The following is an 18,919-nucleotide window of genomic DNA, read 5'->3' on the forward strand; positions in this document are numbered from 1 at the left end:
ATAATATACATGAAGAAGGAGTGTGTGTGTGTGTGTGTGTGTGTGTAGTGTAGTGTCAGATTTTATGTTTTTTTTTATTAAATGATACATTTGAATAGAAAAAAGAGATAGTGTTCAAAAATAAAAGTCAATGTGTGTGTGTGTGTGTGTGTGTGTGTGTGTAGGGTCTGATTAAATTTTATTTCATCATTCATTCATTCATTTTTCTCCAGCTTAGTCTCTGAAACACCCATACACTCTCTCATTTACACACACACTCATACACTACGGCCAATTTAGTTTATTCAATTCAACTATTTGTTTGGATTGTGGGGGAAACCGGAGCACCCGGAGAAAACCCACGCAAACACAGGGAGAACATACAAACTCCACACAGAAATGCCAACTTGCCCAGCCGGGACACGAACCAGTGACCTTCTTGATGTGCTAACCATTGAGCTACCATGCCGCCCAACCTTCTATTCGATGGTGTGCAATTATTTTGAGACAAACCATGATTTTAGTAATTTCAAATGACATTACAGCCCACAACAGCCATGAAGACCAACTACAAATACACAGATATACTCTCTCTCTCTCTCTCTCTCTTTAATACATGCATTAATAACAACATTAGTTTGCTGTCAGTGAGGCTCAAGTGGTATTTCACCATTAGTAAAGACACTACTGCCATAATTCACACACACTTAATCTCTCATTTTTATAACAATACTAGCTAATAACTGTATTAATATCTGCATTAGTCTCCCATCAATGGCTCAGGCAGCATTATAGCTATTAAATGATGTTTTAGCACTAACCAAGAGGGCTCTAGACAGCACCATTTTGAGGACAAAACACTAACAAATACCTTGATATACAACATCTAAAGAGTGTTTTTAGGTGTGGTAAGTGCAGTAAAAAGAAATAATTGACTTTAAAGTGAAACCACCACATCACCACTTCAGGTGTGTGTTATTTTCTAATACTTCAATGGTTCATCATCAGTTATTAATTTCTTAAATAACCCTGGTTGTGTTTTATATAGACTCTCTTTTAAATGAGGGGTTTTGCTTTTGAGCTTGGTGTTTAAATGCAAAATGTGACATCAACTAGTCCCGTAGCCAGATGGTGTTCGGGTGGTTTGGAGGACCCACCCCTCACTGACAATGGTCCAGAATTTTTCCCATACATGAGCTCATTTGTCCTATTTTGACTGCTTTGACATCATAATTAGTGAAAATAACCCATCAAAAAAGCAGAATCCTGGTGTGAGTTTCAGAGTCCAGCACCCAGCTGTGCAAGAAAACATCTGACATAAGCAAATTCATCTTTCTCCACTCTATTGTTTTTACAGAAAACATTTGACAAGTAACTTTTATTCTAAATCTTGGAGCTTATTCTTGAAAGAAAACACGACCAATAAAAAACTTGTGAAGCAACAAAAGTGGACCATATTAAAATCACTGATTACTATTTTAGGGTGTCATTGTGGTGCAGTGGGTAGTACAATCGCCGCACAACAAGAAGGTCGCTGGTTTCAGCCTCAGGGTCAGTTGGCATTTCTGTGTGGAGTTTGCATGTTCTCCCCATGTTCACGTGGGTTTCCTCCAGGTGCTCCGGTTTGCCCCACAAGTCCAAACACATGTGGTATAGGGGAATTGGGTAAGCTAAACTGTCCATAGTGTATGTGTGTGAATGAGAGTGTATGGATGTTTCCCAGTGATGGGTTGCAGCAGGAAGGGCATCCGTTACATAAAAACTGCGTAAAATGAATGAATGATTATATACTATTTTGGCTATTTTTGTTATCCATGTATTTTAAATTTTTTTTTTACAAGACAGGCTAGAAAAAAACATCAAGCTCTACATTATTATTATTATTATGTTTTAATTTTTTATTATTCAAATGGCCAAATTCTGACTGAGGAATGTTAAATGTGCTGGGCAGTTTGTTATTTGACTAATAAATTACAATAGGTTTCAGTTTTTAATTTACATTTTTTTTCTAATGATATATGATGTATTAAATCTGTATTTTAAAAATAAATATTGGTCATGTTTCTTTATTCTAAATATTCAGGTAATATTTTTGGGTTATGTTGAATATCGACATGCTAAATTCAGCTAAAAATAGTACTTAAATCTCATAATTAAAAAGAAAATGAGGCGAATAACTGCGAAAAAGTCCACTTTTTGAGAATAAAGAACCCCATCAAACCCCACCACCCGCCCGCCCCCTTCACTGGGCTGGCTACTGGCCCTGTCGACTATACACTGCAAAAATGAAGTTTTTATGCAGTTTTTGTCTTGTTTCTACACTCAGAAAAAATGGGACAATGTTGTACCAAAGAAGGTACAAACCTTTGTCCCTTTTATGGGACAGAACTGTACCTTAAGACAAAGAAACAATATTGTACTGTTGCAATTTGTACCAGAGAACGCGGTTGCGGTGTGAGTAGCATGTTCCCCTCACAGCAAGAAGGTCGCTGGTTCGAGCCTCGGCTGGGTCAGTTGGCATTTCTGTGTGGAGTTTGCATGTTCTCCCCGGATGTTCCGGTATCCCCCACCAAGTCCAAAGATATGTGGTACAGGTAAATTGGGTATGCTAAAATTGACCATAGTGTATAAGTATGTGTTTGGATGTTTCCCAGTGATGGGTTGCGGCTGGAAGGGCATCCACTGTGTAAAAAATATGCTAGATAAGTTGACGGTTCATTCCACTGTGGTGACCCCAGATTAATAAAGGGACAATGCTGAAAAGAAAATGAATGAACGCAGTTTGTACCTTTAAGGACACAATTTGTACCATGGGAAACCAAAATGTACCTTTGGTTTTTAAAATCTGCAGATACAATATTGTAGCTTCATCAAAGGTACAAATCTGATCTATGAAGGTACGACTAGAGTGACAAGACACTTTGTACCTTAACAGTGTCAAATTTGTTCCTTCAAGAACTATTTAAAGGCATTTGCTTCATCCAAAATGGATCAATTTATTTTCAGTAAATATAAAACATTAAATACATTTATTAACAATGTTTTATAAAAGTTTATTTTTGTGTAAATGCACCTTTTCCATTTACAAAAAAAAATACTTTAACATAAATTAAAAGATCAATATTTTTGCTAAACATTTCACACTTTTCATAAAAATGCTACAGAAACACATTCTCCCATCTACAATATAAAATATAAAATTTCTCCAATTTTCACACAATACCTTTGTAATTACTTAAAAGTTCATTTAATTTACTTATTGTATACTAATAGTATTGTAATGAGATATGCACAATGTTTGATTAGTTTTGCAATACTAAAATGTCTGCAGGAACACTTTGCATATGCAGGTTTTTGCCAGCTCATGTGTGTAGTGGAAAGCAAACGCCAAAAGGTGCAGATATCAATAATGTAAATGTATTGATCAGAATATTTAAAACATTATTATAATGCCTGAAATGTTTAGTTTACATTACCTATAGTTTTGTTTTACCAGTTTTGTATTATAGAACTTACTAATTAATGAGTTTCTTTAAACATATGCTTTAAAATAATGATTCATGATTTAACATGGAAAATATGCAATATTTATTCATCACTTTGCCTTTCCAGTAATATTTACTTTCATAGATATTGTAATAAAGAAGGAGTTGTAATGAGATACACCCATACTCCCTCTCATTCACCCACACACTCATACGCTATGGCCAATTTAGTTTATCCATTTTACCTATAGCGCATGTCTTTGGACTGTGGGGGAAACCGGAGCACCCGGAGGAAACCCACACCAACACCAAGAGAACATGCAAACTCTACACAGAAATGCCAACTGGCCCAGCCGGGACTCGAACCAGCAGCCTTCTTGATGTGAGGTGATAGTGATAACCACTGAGCTACCATGCTACACAGCAATAACGAAAGTGCAGAAAAGATCAACTATAGTTCTATTAAATGAAAATATATTTTTTAATGCTGATGTTTCTGAGGTGGGTGATGCAGTGGCGCAGTAGGTAGTGCTGTCGCCTCATAGCAAGAATGTCGCTGGTTCGAGCCTCGGTTGGGTCAGTTGGCATTTCTGTGTGGAGTTTGCATGTTCTCCATGTATTCACGTGGGTTTTCTCCGGGTGCTCCGGTTTCCCCCACAGTCCAAAGACATGCGGCACAGATGAATTGGGTAGGCTAAATTGTCCGTGGAGTATGTGTGTGAATGAGTGTGTATGTGTTTCCCAGTGATGGGTTGCGGCTGGAAGGGCATCCACTGCATAAAACAAATGCTGGATAAGTTGGCGGTTCATTCCACTGTGGCGACCCCAGATTAATAAAGGGACTAAGCTGAAAAGAAAATGAATGAATTAATGTTTCTGAGGAGTTGCCATGTACTGTATGTTCATTCATTAATTTTCCTTCAGGTTAGTCCCTTATTCAATAGCTTATTCAATTCACCTATAGTGCATGTGTTTGGACTGTGGGGGAAACTGGAGCACCCGGAAAAAAATGTCGCCAACTCGGGGAGAACATGCAAACTCCACACAGAAATGCCAACTGATCCAGCCGGGACACCAACCAGCGACCTTCTTGCTGTGAAGTGACAGTGATAACCACTGAGACTCAGTGCCGCCCTGTACACTAATAAATTAGTAAATATGATATTATTATTAGCCATGGAATAATCAAGTGTCTTTCTTGTGTGTTTACCACAATATTTGTTTTGTATTTCAAAGTACGTCAAAGATTACCACAGTATTACAGAGCATGTACAAAAATATGTAATTCGATACATATTTTATTACTGAATTGAGGAAGTACAAGAACTTTAAAAGCAATTATGCGATTCTCTTGGGAAGTATTAATTTTCAGCCCCACTATAATGATGAGCTGAGCTTTTGTAAAATTATCCAGAACTTCCTTTTACTTCGCTATAGATTTTTGCCTCCTGGTTTGTTAGTGTACGGGACATTCCACCAGAAACGCACATTATCTGTCCCTGAATTATATAGTGAATAAAAAGTCATCCTAAAAATGTCTAAAATGGCCTGATGGTTGATTTCTATGAGTTGTTCTGTAAAGAAATATGTCACTAATTGGGTTCTTAGACTTTTTTCTCTTTATTAAAAACATTTTACAAATGTACAAATCCTGTTATTGTCCTTGTCCTCAGCCCAATTGAACCTACATCTTTAATAGCTTTGTTACGCTGAAAACAGAAATCAGAAACAGCAAGTTTAAGTTGTTATCATTCACATCAATTGATTAAAAACATGAAATTATAAGTAAAATTCGACAAATAAATACTACAAATATATAATAAAAATAAATGTACAATTGTCCCCATCTTTCTGTCAGATTTGCATTAACAGTGATTGAATGAACCTATTGATAGAAGGTTTGTGAAGAAATTTCATGCTCCCTTGTAAAAGTATTTTGTAGTATTTTCAAAATACACTATTTTATTTTGATACATTGGCTGCTGTATTTTGTAGTTTATTTTGATTCATCTAAAATTGAGGTATTTGGTATTTTATTTTAAAATACATTTCAAAGTATTTTTGCTCATTCCTGTATATATATATATATATATATATATATATATAAATATATATAAATATATATATATATATATATATATATATATATATATATATATATATATATATATATATATATATATACAGTGCATGCGAAAAGTCTTCATAGCGCTTCACTTTTTCCACATTTTATGTTACAGCCTTATTCCAAAATGGATTAAATTCATTTATTTCCTCAAAATTCTACACACAATACCCCATAATAACAATGTGAGAAAAGAGTTTTTGAAATGGTTGCAAATTTATTACAAATTCAAAAACTGAAATATCACATGTACAGAAGTATTGACAGCCTTTGGCGTGAAGCTCTAAATTTAGCTCAGGTACAATCTGTTTCCACTGATCGTTCTTGAGATGTTTCAGCAGCCTAATTGGAGTTCACCTGTGGTAAATTCAGTTGATTGGACATGATTCGAAAAGGCATAGACCTGTCTATATAAGGTCCCAGGGTTGACAGTGCATGTCAAAACACAAACCAAGCATGAAGACAAAGGAAATGTCTGTAGACCTCCAATACAGGATTGGCTCGAGGCACAAAGCTGGGGAAGGTTACAGAAACTTTTTTGCTGCTCTGAAAGTTCCAATGAGCACAGTGGCCTCCATCATCCGTAAGTGGAAAATGTTTGGAACCACCAGGACTCTTCCTAGAGCTGGCCGGCCATCTAAGCTGAGTGATCGGTGGAGAAGGGCCTTAGTCAGGGAGGTGATCAATAACCCAATGGTCATTCTGTCTGATCTCCAGCATTCTTCTGTGGAGAGAGAAGAACCTTACAGAAGGACAACCATCTGTGCAGCAATCCACCAATCAGGCCTGTATGGTAGAGTGGCCAGACAGAAGCCAATCCCCGCATGGAATTTGCCAAAAGGCATCTAAAGGACTCTCAGACCATAAGAAACAAAACTCTCCTGTCTGGTGAGACTCTTTGGAGTGAATTTCAGGTGTTACGTTTGAAGAAAACCAGGCACCGCTCATCACCAGGCTAATACCATCCCGACAGTGAAGCATAGTGGTGGCAGCATCATGCTGTGCAGATGTTTTTTCAGCAGCAGGAACTGGAAGACTAGTCAGGATAGCGGGAAAGATGAATGCAGCAATGTACAGAGACATCCTGAATGAAAACCTGCTTCAGAGTGCTCTTGACCTCAGACTGGGGCGACGGTTCATCTTCCAGCAGGACAATGACCCAAAGTACACCGCCAAAATATCAATGGAGTGGCTTCACAACAACTCAGTGAATGTCCTTGAGTGGCCCAGCCAGAGCCCAGATCTAAATCCTATTGAACATGTAGAGATCTGAAAATGGCTGTACACTATCACTTCCCATTCAACCTGATAAGAGTTTGACAGGTACTGGGCAAAAATTCTCAAAGACAGGTGTGCCAAGCTTATGGCATCATATTAAAAAAGACTTGAGGCTGTAATTGCTGCCAAATGTGCATCACCAAAGTATTGAGCAAAGGCTGTGAATACTGATGTACATGTGATTTTTCAGCTTTTTTTTTTTTATAAATCTGCAACAATTTCAACAATTTTTTTTCATATTGTCATTATGGAGTATTGTGTGTAGAATGTTGAGGAAATAAATGAATTTAATCCATTTTAGAATAAGGCTGAAACATAAAAAAATGTGGAAGAAGTGAAGCGCTATGAATACTTTCCGGATGCACTGTACTCCCTACAAAATGATCACAATGTAGAATGATAAAAGCTTTCCTTATAGAGTTATTAAAATCATCTTATGAAATGACATTAATATCGCAATATATAAAATAATAATAGAAAAAATAATTATTGCAATGTATTTTTTTCATAAATCCTGTAAATTCAGCTTGATTAAAACTACTTGTACTTAAGATGCAGCATTTTTCATTTAATATTACACATCATATTCATATTTCACACTAAAGTAAACAACAAACTGTATGTTTTTCAAATGTTCACTCAAATAGCTATAATATAATCTCAAACAAAAGCATTTAGTAGATGTGGATATGACAACAAGCTTGAGAAGTGAAAAGAAATGCCATATGGTAGACTAAGTGTTACTTACATTTATTATCTTGTAACTAAGGATTATATTTACTCCTCTTAGCAGGTTAGACAGTTAATTTGCGAACAGTTTGGCTTGTGGTTCATAAACAGACAAATAAGAGGATTAAGGCGGATAAGCACTAACGCATTGTCAACACTAAGAGGCGCTGTTGGACAGAGAAATACATTATTGCATTACCAGCATAAGGAGGACGCCATCTGCTGATCGAGCGCTACAATCAACACATGACAGCGGCGTTTTAATAATTGTTACAAAACATTAGGCATGTGCTTTAGTCTCGAGCATATTTTTAGAATTACATCATTCATAATCCATCTGTCTTTCGGATTAATTTTAGTCAACAATTCAATTTAATCAAGGATTAGTTGTGGTTGTCCCCCATACTACGGCTAGCAGTATACTTAGCATCAACACGTATTGGCTAAAATGCGATTTGAGGATATTAATGTTTCATATTAATAATCAAATGTTGTTTTTGACTGCAAAAGGCAACTGTAACTGTGGAAGCTTCCAGGGTTTGGATGCTTTATAAAAAAAGAGCAAAAAAAATTATATAAAATGATGGAAACAGGCTACAAAACAGCTCTAAATGGAGTGTTGATACAAACAAATGTATTAATAAATGTTAATAACGTATGAGTACATTAGTTCAATTATATTTGTTACATTTTATTAGGCCTATGAAACAATGAGCAAACTTGCAAACATTCATTCATCCATTCATTTTCATTCGGCTTAGTCTCTAATTTATCAGAGGTCGCCACAGTGGCATGAACTGCCAACTTGCAAACAAACGAATGAAAACTTTTGTTTGTTTAAAATACATGTAAATTAACAATTTTAAATATTAAGACATTAAATTTTCATATTAGTGTGCGATTTTTGAATATTTGTCATTCTGTTCGTTTAAATAAGGCATACATACGCCTATTGTATATATATTTTTATTATACATTGGTGTTACTATTTTTATTTTAATTGTTACAACAAAATTATGCAAGAACTACATTATTTTCAGGATGCTTTATTTTATGTCTGGCGTATTATTATTTATGGGCATCACGGTGGTGCAGTGAGTAGCACGATTGCCTCACAGCAAGAAGGTCGCTGGTTCGACCCTCGGCTGGGTCAGTTGGCATTTCTGTGTGGAGTTTGCATGTTCTCCCTATGTTGGCGTGGGTTTCCTCCAGGTGCTCCGGTTTCCCCTACAAGTCCAAAGACATGGAATAGGTAAATAAAGCTAAATTGTCCATAGTGTATGTGATTGAACAAGTCTCTATGGATGTTTCCCAGTGATGGGTAGCAGCTGAAAGGGCATCCGCTGCATAAAACAAATGCTGGATAAGTTGGCGGTTCATTCCGCTGAGGCGACTCCAGATTAATCAAGAGACTAAGCAGAAAAGAATATAAATGAATGAATGCTTTCCGTTGATGAATGGTTTGTTAGGATTGGACACTATTTGGCTGATGTGTATTTGTTAATGTGTAATTTGAGTGTAATCTGATTTTAAAAATCGAAATATTGAGTACATTTGTTTTAAACTTGAAAAAATTAAGTTCTTCACAATGCATATTACTAATCAATAAATTGTTCTTAAAAAATCTACAGTTTTGACCCATAAAACATGATAAAAATACAAAAATAAATAAATAAAATGTTAGATATTGCCGTTTATTTATTCATTCAATTTCTTTTTGGCTTACTCCCTTTACTAATCTGGGGTCGCTACAGCGGAATGAACAGACAACTTATCCAGCATATGTTTTACGCAGGGGATGCCCTTCCAGCTGCAACCCATCTCTGCCAACACGGGACGTACATGTAAACTCCACACAGAAATGTCAACTGACCCAGCCGAGGCTCGAACCAGCGACCCTCTTGCTGTGAGGCGATTGTGCTACCCACTGCACCACCATTCTGCCAGATATTGCCAATTTAGTTTGCAAAATTAAAATGGGCAGTACTGACTATATGTATTATGTGCATAAAATACAATAATTTTGACCAATGAAAATACAAATTAAAATAAAAGTTAAATCTTAGATATTGCAGTTTTAGTTTGCAAAATTAGAATTAGCAAGACTAAATAATTGACTATATATATTATGTGCTTAAAAAATAATTTTGACCCATATACAGTTGAAGTCAGAATTATTAGCCCCCTGTTTGTTTATTTTTTTTTACCCAATTTCTGTTTAACAGAGAGATTTTATCAACACATTTCTAAACATAATAGTTTTAATTACTCATTTCTAATAACTGATTTATTTTATCTTTGCCATGATGACAGTAAATAATATTTGACTAGATATTTTTCAAGACACTTCTATACAGCTTAAAGGGAGATTTAAAGGCTTAACTAGGTTAATTAGGTTAACTAGGCAGGTTAGGGTAATTAGGCAAGTTATTGTATATTGATGGTTTGTTCTGTAGACTTTTGAAATAAAATATAGCTTAAAGGGGCTAATAATTTTCACCTTAAAATGTTTTTTAAAAAATTTAAAACTGCTTTTATTCTAGCCGAAATAAAACAAATTAGACTTTCTCCAGAAGAAGAATTTTTTTTATCAGACATACTGTGAAAATGTCCTTGCTCTGTTAAACATCATTTGGGAAATATTTTAAAAAGAAAAAAAAATTCAAAGGGGGGCTAATAATTCTGATTTCAACTGTGTAATATATATTATATATATATATATATATATATATATATATATATATATATATATATATATATATATATATATATATATATATATATATATATATATATATATATATATATATAGCAACATATTCAAGAGGCCTTTGAGGCAGATCACACTGAATGCGTTTTTACGTTACTCTCCGTGTTAGATTTTCTTTTTTATACACATAACTATGCTGTCGAACTGTTGTATAAACGCAATATCACACGAGTAGCAGTACGTTTTGACTGTATATCGTCACCGGTGGGACAAATAGGCCTGCCACCAGTAATGATATACAGCCACCACATCACACTGCTATTCGTGTGATATTGCTCATATATATATATATATATATACACACATACACATACATATATATATATATATATATAAATACAAATAAAAATAAAATGTTAGATATTAGAGTTTTAGTTTGCAAACTTAAAATTAGCAAGACTAAATAACTGACCATTGTATTAAGCGCATGACTTTTGCTACTTGTTCAAACTACTTATTTAATGAGTTCAAACAACACAATTCTTTAGCTTTTTGGGGGGGACAACTTACATGTTTTATGTTCAATTCACTAAAAATAAATAAGCTAACTTTATAGATTTGTGTTGGGACAATATGCTAAATTTGTGAGGAACCCAGCATTTTTACAGCGTACATTTTACATTATACAGTTGGAGTCAACGTTATTGACCCTCCTGTGAATTTAATTGACTTTTTCTTCAAATATTTCCCAAATGATGTTTAACAGAGCAAGGAAATTTTCACAGTATGTCTGATAATAGTTTTTCTTCTGGAGAAAGTCTTATTTGTTTTATTTCGGCTAGAATAAAAGCAGTTTTTAATTTTTTCAATATTCAAAGGTCAATATTATTAGCCCCTTTAAGCTATATTTTTTTCGATAGTCTACAGAATAAACCTGTTATGCAATGACATGCCTAATTACCATAACTTACCAAATTAACCCAATTAACCTAGTTAAATTGCGCTTTAAGCTGAATACTAGTATCTTAAAAATATCTAGTAACATATTATTTACTGTCATCATGGCAAAGATAAAATAAACCAGTTATTAGAAATGAGTTATTAAAACTATTATGTTTAGAAATGTGTTGAAAATCTTCTTCCCGTTAAACAGAAATTGAGGAATAAATATAAAGGGGGCTAATGATTCAGGAGAGCTAATAATTCTGACTTTACCAGTGTAACCCTTAGCCATCACACATCTTTACTCCATTTCACATACCGCACACATTAGTCAGTAAAGGGTTAAGCATTGCTGAACTCTCCTCCTGGACACATTGACAGCATCTGGTGTGTCCAACCACTAAATCCCATCCTCATCCCTTCTAAGACAGACGCACAGCCTAACCGGCCAATCATAGCTTCCTGCTGCCCCCCAGCAGACCAATCACAGCGCAGGAAAGAGGAGGGACATTGCTGGATCACATAGCTTGGGTTTGTAGCATCCCTGTAGCTCTTCTTGTCCTGTCTCTGAATAAAATGAACAGAAAAAGCACAACATAGGAAGAAATGAGATGTGATTCTGTAGGGAGAGGTCAAATGTGCTAAAAGCAAGCAAAATCTTTCAGTCTTCAGCCTCTCAGCTGGAGTGTTTGAGCTGAGGAACGAAGGAGGAGGGGTGAAAGGAGAAAAATCACTCTCCTTTTTTTCCCCATCGGCTGCCTGGAAAACCTTGGAAGGACCGTGGCCAGATTTCTCCATGAACAGGTCGGTAGCTCTCATATCAGCAGCCTGAGACAACAGATAAAGATTTTAGACTCATGTTTTGTATTTAATTCATTGCATAGAAGCAGATTGATGGCTGAAAAAGTCACAATATTTTGGTGCCTCTGTTGGTATGTCTATCTTTGTCCTGTGGTGGCCTCTGATTGGTCGAAGAGGCAGGATTAAGAGAGCCCTCCTGCATTCTGATTGGTTGAAGGACGAACATGTTCTTCATTAAGTGTGACTGTGAAAGAGACAGTTACCAGTCTGAGCTGAGATAAGAAATGATTATGTAAGAAGGTAATTTACGCTCCTCAAATACACGGATTACTGCTGATATATCTGTCCTTTCTAACAGGGACAAGCAGAAGGGTCTGTTAGAGTTTTGACTGCTGTTGTTGGCTATATTTGAGTTTGTAAAAATGTAAACAAAATCACTTTGACAGTTTAATGTCTATAAAGCAATATGTTGAAGTATAGGATGGATTTGAAATACAGACGGTTTTGAAAGCAGAGCTAAAAGACTTAAATATTATGTCTATAAATAATGTAATTCAATAATATAATAGGGTATATGCAGAGCAAGTGTGTTTCCCATACTGATAAACTTCTGGTGACCTGTTATTGTGAGTTTTTTCCATTTTATACGGTTCCTTTTACAACATCTATGTTGTAATGTAATTAAAATACAATCAGTTAAACAGACTTTGGCGTTCATTTAGTTGCTCAAGCGTAAAACGAGACAAAAAGCTGTTTACTCGCACGCGCCCGTCTAAATCGGCAGGCTAGCGCAGAAGCTCCATTGAATATACTGTGGTAAAATAAATGCTCATATTATAAAGACATAGTGGGGAAAAATGTAATTTAATGCAGTGCTTCTCGTACAATCTGAGACCCTCTTTATATCAGATATCACTCAGCCAGTAGAGATCGCTGATTTTTAAAGAAAACAGACCTTAAACGCTCCGATTTTGCATTGGCATATACTTCACCGGAAACGATTAACCCAGGTTACTGGCAAATTAAAAGTCCTATTAGCATGCTTCGGCATATACCCCATTCAAGATGTAGCATGCACTGCACTTTAACCAATCCATACTTAAAACAATACTGCCTACAACTATGCGTACACCTATTCATTGTCTTCTACATATTGCTGTCAACATTTCCAATTGAACATTGTCTTGTTTTTTGGGGAGTATGTTATTGTATTTTGCACTGTCTGCAGCCAGCACTTAAGCTTTTCACTCATCATAGTACACGTGCTGCTGATGATGTGACATTAAAGTGATTTGATTTGATTTATACTAGTGTTTAGTTACTTTACTTTAAAAAAGTGAGTAAACCAGTTGCTTTAAAAGCAACAAGTTGACTTTACTTAAATACTTAAGCTTTTTTTTTAAATACTTAAGTATTTATTAAATTCTCAGGCAATACAAATACAACAACAAACAAGTGAACGGAACAGTGAGGGAGGGGGGATTGTAATAGTTAAATAATAATAGTTAAATTATTCATTCATTCATTTTTCTTCAGCTTAGTTCCTTTATTCATCAGGGGTTGCCACAATGAACCGCCAACTTATGCATTATATATTTTACACAGCAGATGCCCTTCCAGCTGCAACCCAGTAGGGAAACACCCATACAGACTCATTCACACTCATACACTCCAATCCAAACCAATCCAATTTAGTTTATTCAATGAATTCACCTATAGCGCATGTGTTTGGACTGTAGGGGAAAACCGGAGCACCTGGAGGAAACCCACGGCAACACGGAGAGAACATGCAAACTCCACACAGAAATGCCAACGACTAAACAGAATCTTAATGTATAACATATTCATAAAGTATTTCATTGCTTTACTAACTGTACAAACATTGACAAAAAAGCACATGATTGTTTTTCTCACGGTGTGTGGTTTATTTATAAACTAATTTCGAGAGGATCATGTGCTTATGATCAACACGGCTGGCTCCTCATTAGCTCCGTAATCTGACCCATTAGATGATTACGGAAGCATTATAAATAACCAGAGTTTTTCACTCCAGTTATCTTCGTCTTGAAGCTTTCCCCCCTTCCACCCCTACTTCCTCCCCCTTTTTCCGATAGGGCGACACGGTGGCCCAGTGGCTAGCACTGTTGCCTCACAGCAAGAACACCGCTGGTCCAACCTCCTATCGGGCTGGTTGGTGTTTCAGTGCGGAGTTTACATGTTCTCCCCGTGTTCGTGTGGGTTTCCCCTGGATCCCCCGGTTTCCTCCCACGTCCAAAAACATAAACCATAGCCAATCGACTAAACCAAATTATCACCGAAAACAACCCTAGTTTACACTTCTCACGCGGCGACAAGCAGGGGAGTCCTCGAGACCTACCTGAGCTCGAACTCCGCTCTCGCCCTTCTAACAGCAGGGAGCCCCGGGCTCGAGGATATTATGAGCTCAGGGCTCTCTCCCGGGACAGCATGCCAAATACGCTTTGTTGATTATCAGCTAAGTGTGAACTCCTGAAATTAATGTTAGACTGAGATCAGAGAAGTAGTTCACCATAGTCAAAAGTGTACAGAAGACTTGAAGCCCTTAAATGCCAGATTTGAACAATAATGCGTCTCTTGTTTACCTGTGATCCGATCGACCAAAGCGCATCTTATTATCCGGTAAACATGATATCAATCATTCTTGCTGTTTCCATGTTAAGGTGAATAAACAAGCATGCGTATGGCACGTGATTGCCACATTGCTCTGGTTAAAAAAGCATTGTGATTGAATCAAAAAGGCGTCAAAATTACGCAATGTCATGAAATAATATAGATCACGCAACCAAAAACATGAAACCGAAAGTAACGAGCCAGATTTAAAAATGTAGGAAGTAGGAAGGACAGATATTTGTGTATAAATGTAAGGAGTAAAAGTAAAAAGTTGTCAGAAAAATTAATAGAGGAGTAAAGAACTGATAACAGAAAAATCTACTTAAGTACAGTAACAAGTGATTGTAGTTACTTCCCATCTCAGATCGCTACCCACTGTGCCACCACACCACCCATGCGCTATAGGTGAATTCATTCATACATTCATTCATTCATTCATTTTCTTTTATTATTTTCCTTTATTATTCCGGGGTCGCAACAGCGGAATGAACCGCCAACTTATCCAGCACGTCTTACGCAGCGTATGCCCACAACCCATCCCTGGGAAACCTCCATACACTCCTGCATTCACACACATACACTACGGACAATTTAGCCTACCCAGTTTACCTGTACCGCAAGTCTGTGGACTGTGGGGGAAACCGGAGCACCCGGAGGAAACCCACGCGAACGCAGGGAGAACATGCAAACTCCACACAGAAACCCCAACTGACCCAGCTGAGGCTCGAACCAGCGACCTTCTTGCTGTGAGGCGACAGCACTACCTACTGCGCCACTGCGTCGCAGCTACAGGTGAATTGGATAAACTAAATCAGGGGTCACCAAACTTGTTCCTGGAGGGCCGGTGTCCTGCAGATTTTAGCTCCAACCCTAATCAAACACACCTGAACAAGCTAATCAAGGTCTTACTAGGTGTACTTGAATCACCCAGGCAGGTGTGTTGAGGCAAGTTGGAGCTAAACCCTGCAGGGACACCGGCCCTCCTGGACCGAGATTGGTGACCCCTGAACTAAATTGTCCATAGTGTATGTGTGTGAATGTGAGAGTGTTTTAGTGTTTCCCAGTACTGGGTTGCAGCTAGAAAGGCATCCGCTGCATAAAACATATGCTGGAACAGTTCATTCCACTGTGGCGACCCTTGATATATAAGGGACTAAGCTGAAGGAGATGAATGAATGAATATAAGGCAGCATATAAATACACAATAGATGTCAGAGAGCAGTAACTGTGCAGTGCAGGTGTCCTCAGGCCTGTTGTTAGAAAGCGAGAGTCAGCAAGGGAAGCAGGAGCACATCTGCGTGCATCTCTGTCATCTCTTACGACACACACACGCACACAGACCTCTCAGCGTGAGTGTGTTTCTGGGTACTGTATTTCCTCGGTAAATATCATCAAACTCTCTCTCTCTGTCTGTGTGCCACTCGCTCATACCCACATCCTGCCAACACACAGACAGAACAGACTAACGGCAACAAGAGCTCACACACATACACATAAACAGGCAGATAGAGAAACACACACACACGGACATGCATACACATATACACAAAGAGAACAAAAATACACACACACAAACTGAACATACATACATACACAAACGGAGAGAATAGACACACAGAACACACACACACACACACATGTTCTTCACAACATGATGATTACAAGGTTAACATAGAACACACACACACACACACACGCACACACACACACACATATACATATACATATATCATATAATACTTTTTTTTGTGGGTAGCACAGTGGCTCAATGGTTAGCACTGTCGCCTCACAAAAATAAGGTCACTGGTTCAAGTCCTGGCTGAGTCAGTTGGCATTTCTGTGTGGAGTTTGCATGTTCTCCCCGTGTTGGGGTAGGTTTCCTCCGGGTGCTCTGGTTTCCCCCACAGTCCAAACACATTCGCTATAGGGGAATTGAACCACCAACTATTCCAGCATATATTTTACACAGCGGATGCCCTTCCAGCTGCAACCCAGTACTGGGAAACATCCATACACACTCATTCACACATGCACGCATACACTATGACCAATTTGGTTTCTTCAATTCACCTATAGCGCATGTGTTTTGACTGTGGGGGAAACCAGAGCACCCGGAGGAAACCCACACAAACACTGGGAGAACATGCAAACTCCACACAGAAATGCTAACTGACCCAGCCTGGACTCAAACCAGCAACCTTCTTGCTATGAGGTGACAGTGCTAACCATTGAGTCACTGTGCCGCCCTTATATCGTGTGTTATATGGTGTTTTGATTAGTATTTGATCATATTTTGATTTCTTTTTAAATATAGGCTTTTTTGTGACATTTCTAACATGTCAGTGTATCACCAGGTGTTTGAAGCTGGACGTTTTACAATAATGTCACAATAATGACGTGAACAAATACAGCAGATAATCTTTGTGATGATAAGTTTGAGCAAAATTAGCTTGATTATAAATTTCAGCACTAAACAGCATGACCACAATATGGACATCTTAATTTTGTCTGAAAAAAAAAAATACTAAGAAACTAAAGACTAAAAAGCTAAAAAAAAAACAAAAAAAAAACCCAAACAAACTGACAAACCAAATAAAAATGTTAAACTACAGTATGACTATATATAACAGGACTAAGACTAACTTAATCAATCATTCATTTTCCTTCGGCTTAGTCCCTATATTAATCTGGGGTCGCCACAGCAGAATGAACCCCCAACTTATCCAGCATATGTTTTAGCAAGCAGATGCAACCCAGTACTGGGAAACATCCATACACACTCATTCACACATGCATGTGTAACCCTGCCGGTCCTACGCCACCCAACACGCTCCGAGCTGGTATCGAACTGGCGACCTTCCACATGGGAGTCGGTTGCTCTAGCAAGGAGGCTAAAGACCATGGCCTCTAGCGTCTGTCGCTAGAGCACCTTTAGAGGTCAGAGGAGTGAGGTTTACCTGCACAGCACTTACTAGCTGGCCTCCGTTACTCACGCATACACTACGGACCAATTTAGTTTCTTCAATATTCCTATAGTGCATGTGTTTTGGACTGTGGGGGAAACCGGAGCACCCGGAGGAAACCCACACCAACATGGAGAACATGCAAACTCCACACTGAAATGCCAACTGACTCAGCCGGGACTCGAACCAGCAACCTTCTTACTGTGAGGCGACAGGTCTAACCACTAAGCCACCGTGTCGCCCTATATATTATTATATTTTTTATTATTGTACTTTTATATGTTATATTTAGTCCTGTCCAAAATGAAAATAAAAGTTTGTTTTGACATAACTTAAGAGTGCGTCTCTGTGTATATTTATTATGTATATATATATCTAAACACACACATGCATGCATGTATATAAGAAAGTGTTTATTGATATTCAGATATAAAACATGTGTATATGATGGGCGACACGGTGGCTCAGTTGGTTAGCACTATCAATTTACAGCAAGAAGGTCGCTGGTTTGAGTCCCGGCTGAGTCAGTTGGCGTATCTGTGTGGAGTTTGCATCTTCTCCCCGTGTTGATGTGGGTTTCCTCCGGGTGCTCCAGTTTCCCCCACAGTCCAAAGACATGCGCTATAGGTGAATTGAATAAGCTAAATTGCCCGTAGTGTATGTGTGTGATTGAGTGTGTATGGGTGTTTCCCAGTGAGGGGTTGGAAGGGCATCCGCTGTTTAAAACATATGCTGAATAAGTTGGCGGTTCATTCCGCTGTGGCGACCCCAGATTAATAAAGGGGCTAAGCTGAAGGAAAATTAATGAATATGTATATGATATAAATTACATGTCAATTGTAATACACACACACACACACACACACACACACACATACATATATATACATATATATATATATATATATATATATATATATATATATATATATATATATATATATATATATATATATATATATATATATATATTATGTCAAAACAAACTTATATTTTGGATTGCAATTTATTACGATTAATGTTTGCCCAACACAAGTTATACTGGTAACACTTTATAATAGCTACACACTATGAATCATCTATTAAACATTAGCAAATAGTGAACTGTTAGTGAAGATGTTAGTCAGCAGTTTATAACTGCAGATACAAATGCTCTGTTCTTGACTTATAAGCACATTTGATATGTGCTTAATGGTTGTATTTTCATACTTTGTTTATTATTATTTGTTCATTACGTAATTAAGTTATTCAAAAGTAC

At 37.2% G+C, this 18,919-nt stretch overlaps 1 protein-coding gene across 1 annotated transcript in view; it reads left to right on the top strand.

The window, feature by feature from the left end:
- Positions 1-11,741: 11,741 nt before the first annotated feature.
- The window catches only part of si:ch211-161c3.5 (uncharacterized protein C3orf18), a 19,952-nt gene continuing 12,774 nt past the window's right edge, over positions 11,742-18,919 (top strand). The window contains exon 1 of the mRNA XM_056460569.1: positions 11,742-12,052. The gene's annotated coding sequence lies outside the window, so the exon portion shown is untranslated. The remainder of the gene's footprint in view (positions 12,053-18,919) is intronic.

The sequence above is a fragment of the Danio aesculapii genome, chromosome 6, assembly GCF_903798145.1.
Source record: "Danio aesculapii chromosome 6, fDanAes4.1, whole genome shotgun sequence".
In the NCBI taxonomy this organism is placed as follows: domain Eukaryota; kingdom Metazoa; phylum Chordata; class Actinopteri; order Cypriniformes; family Danionidae; genus Danio; species Danio aesculapii.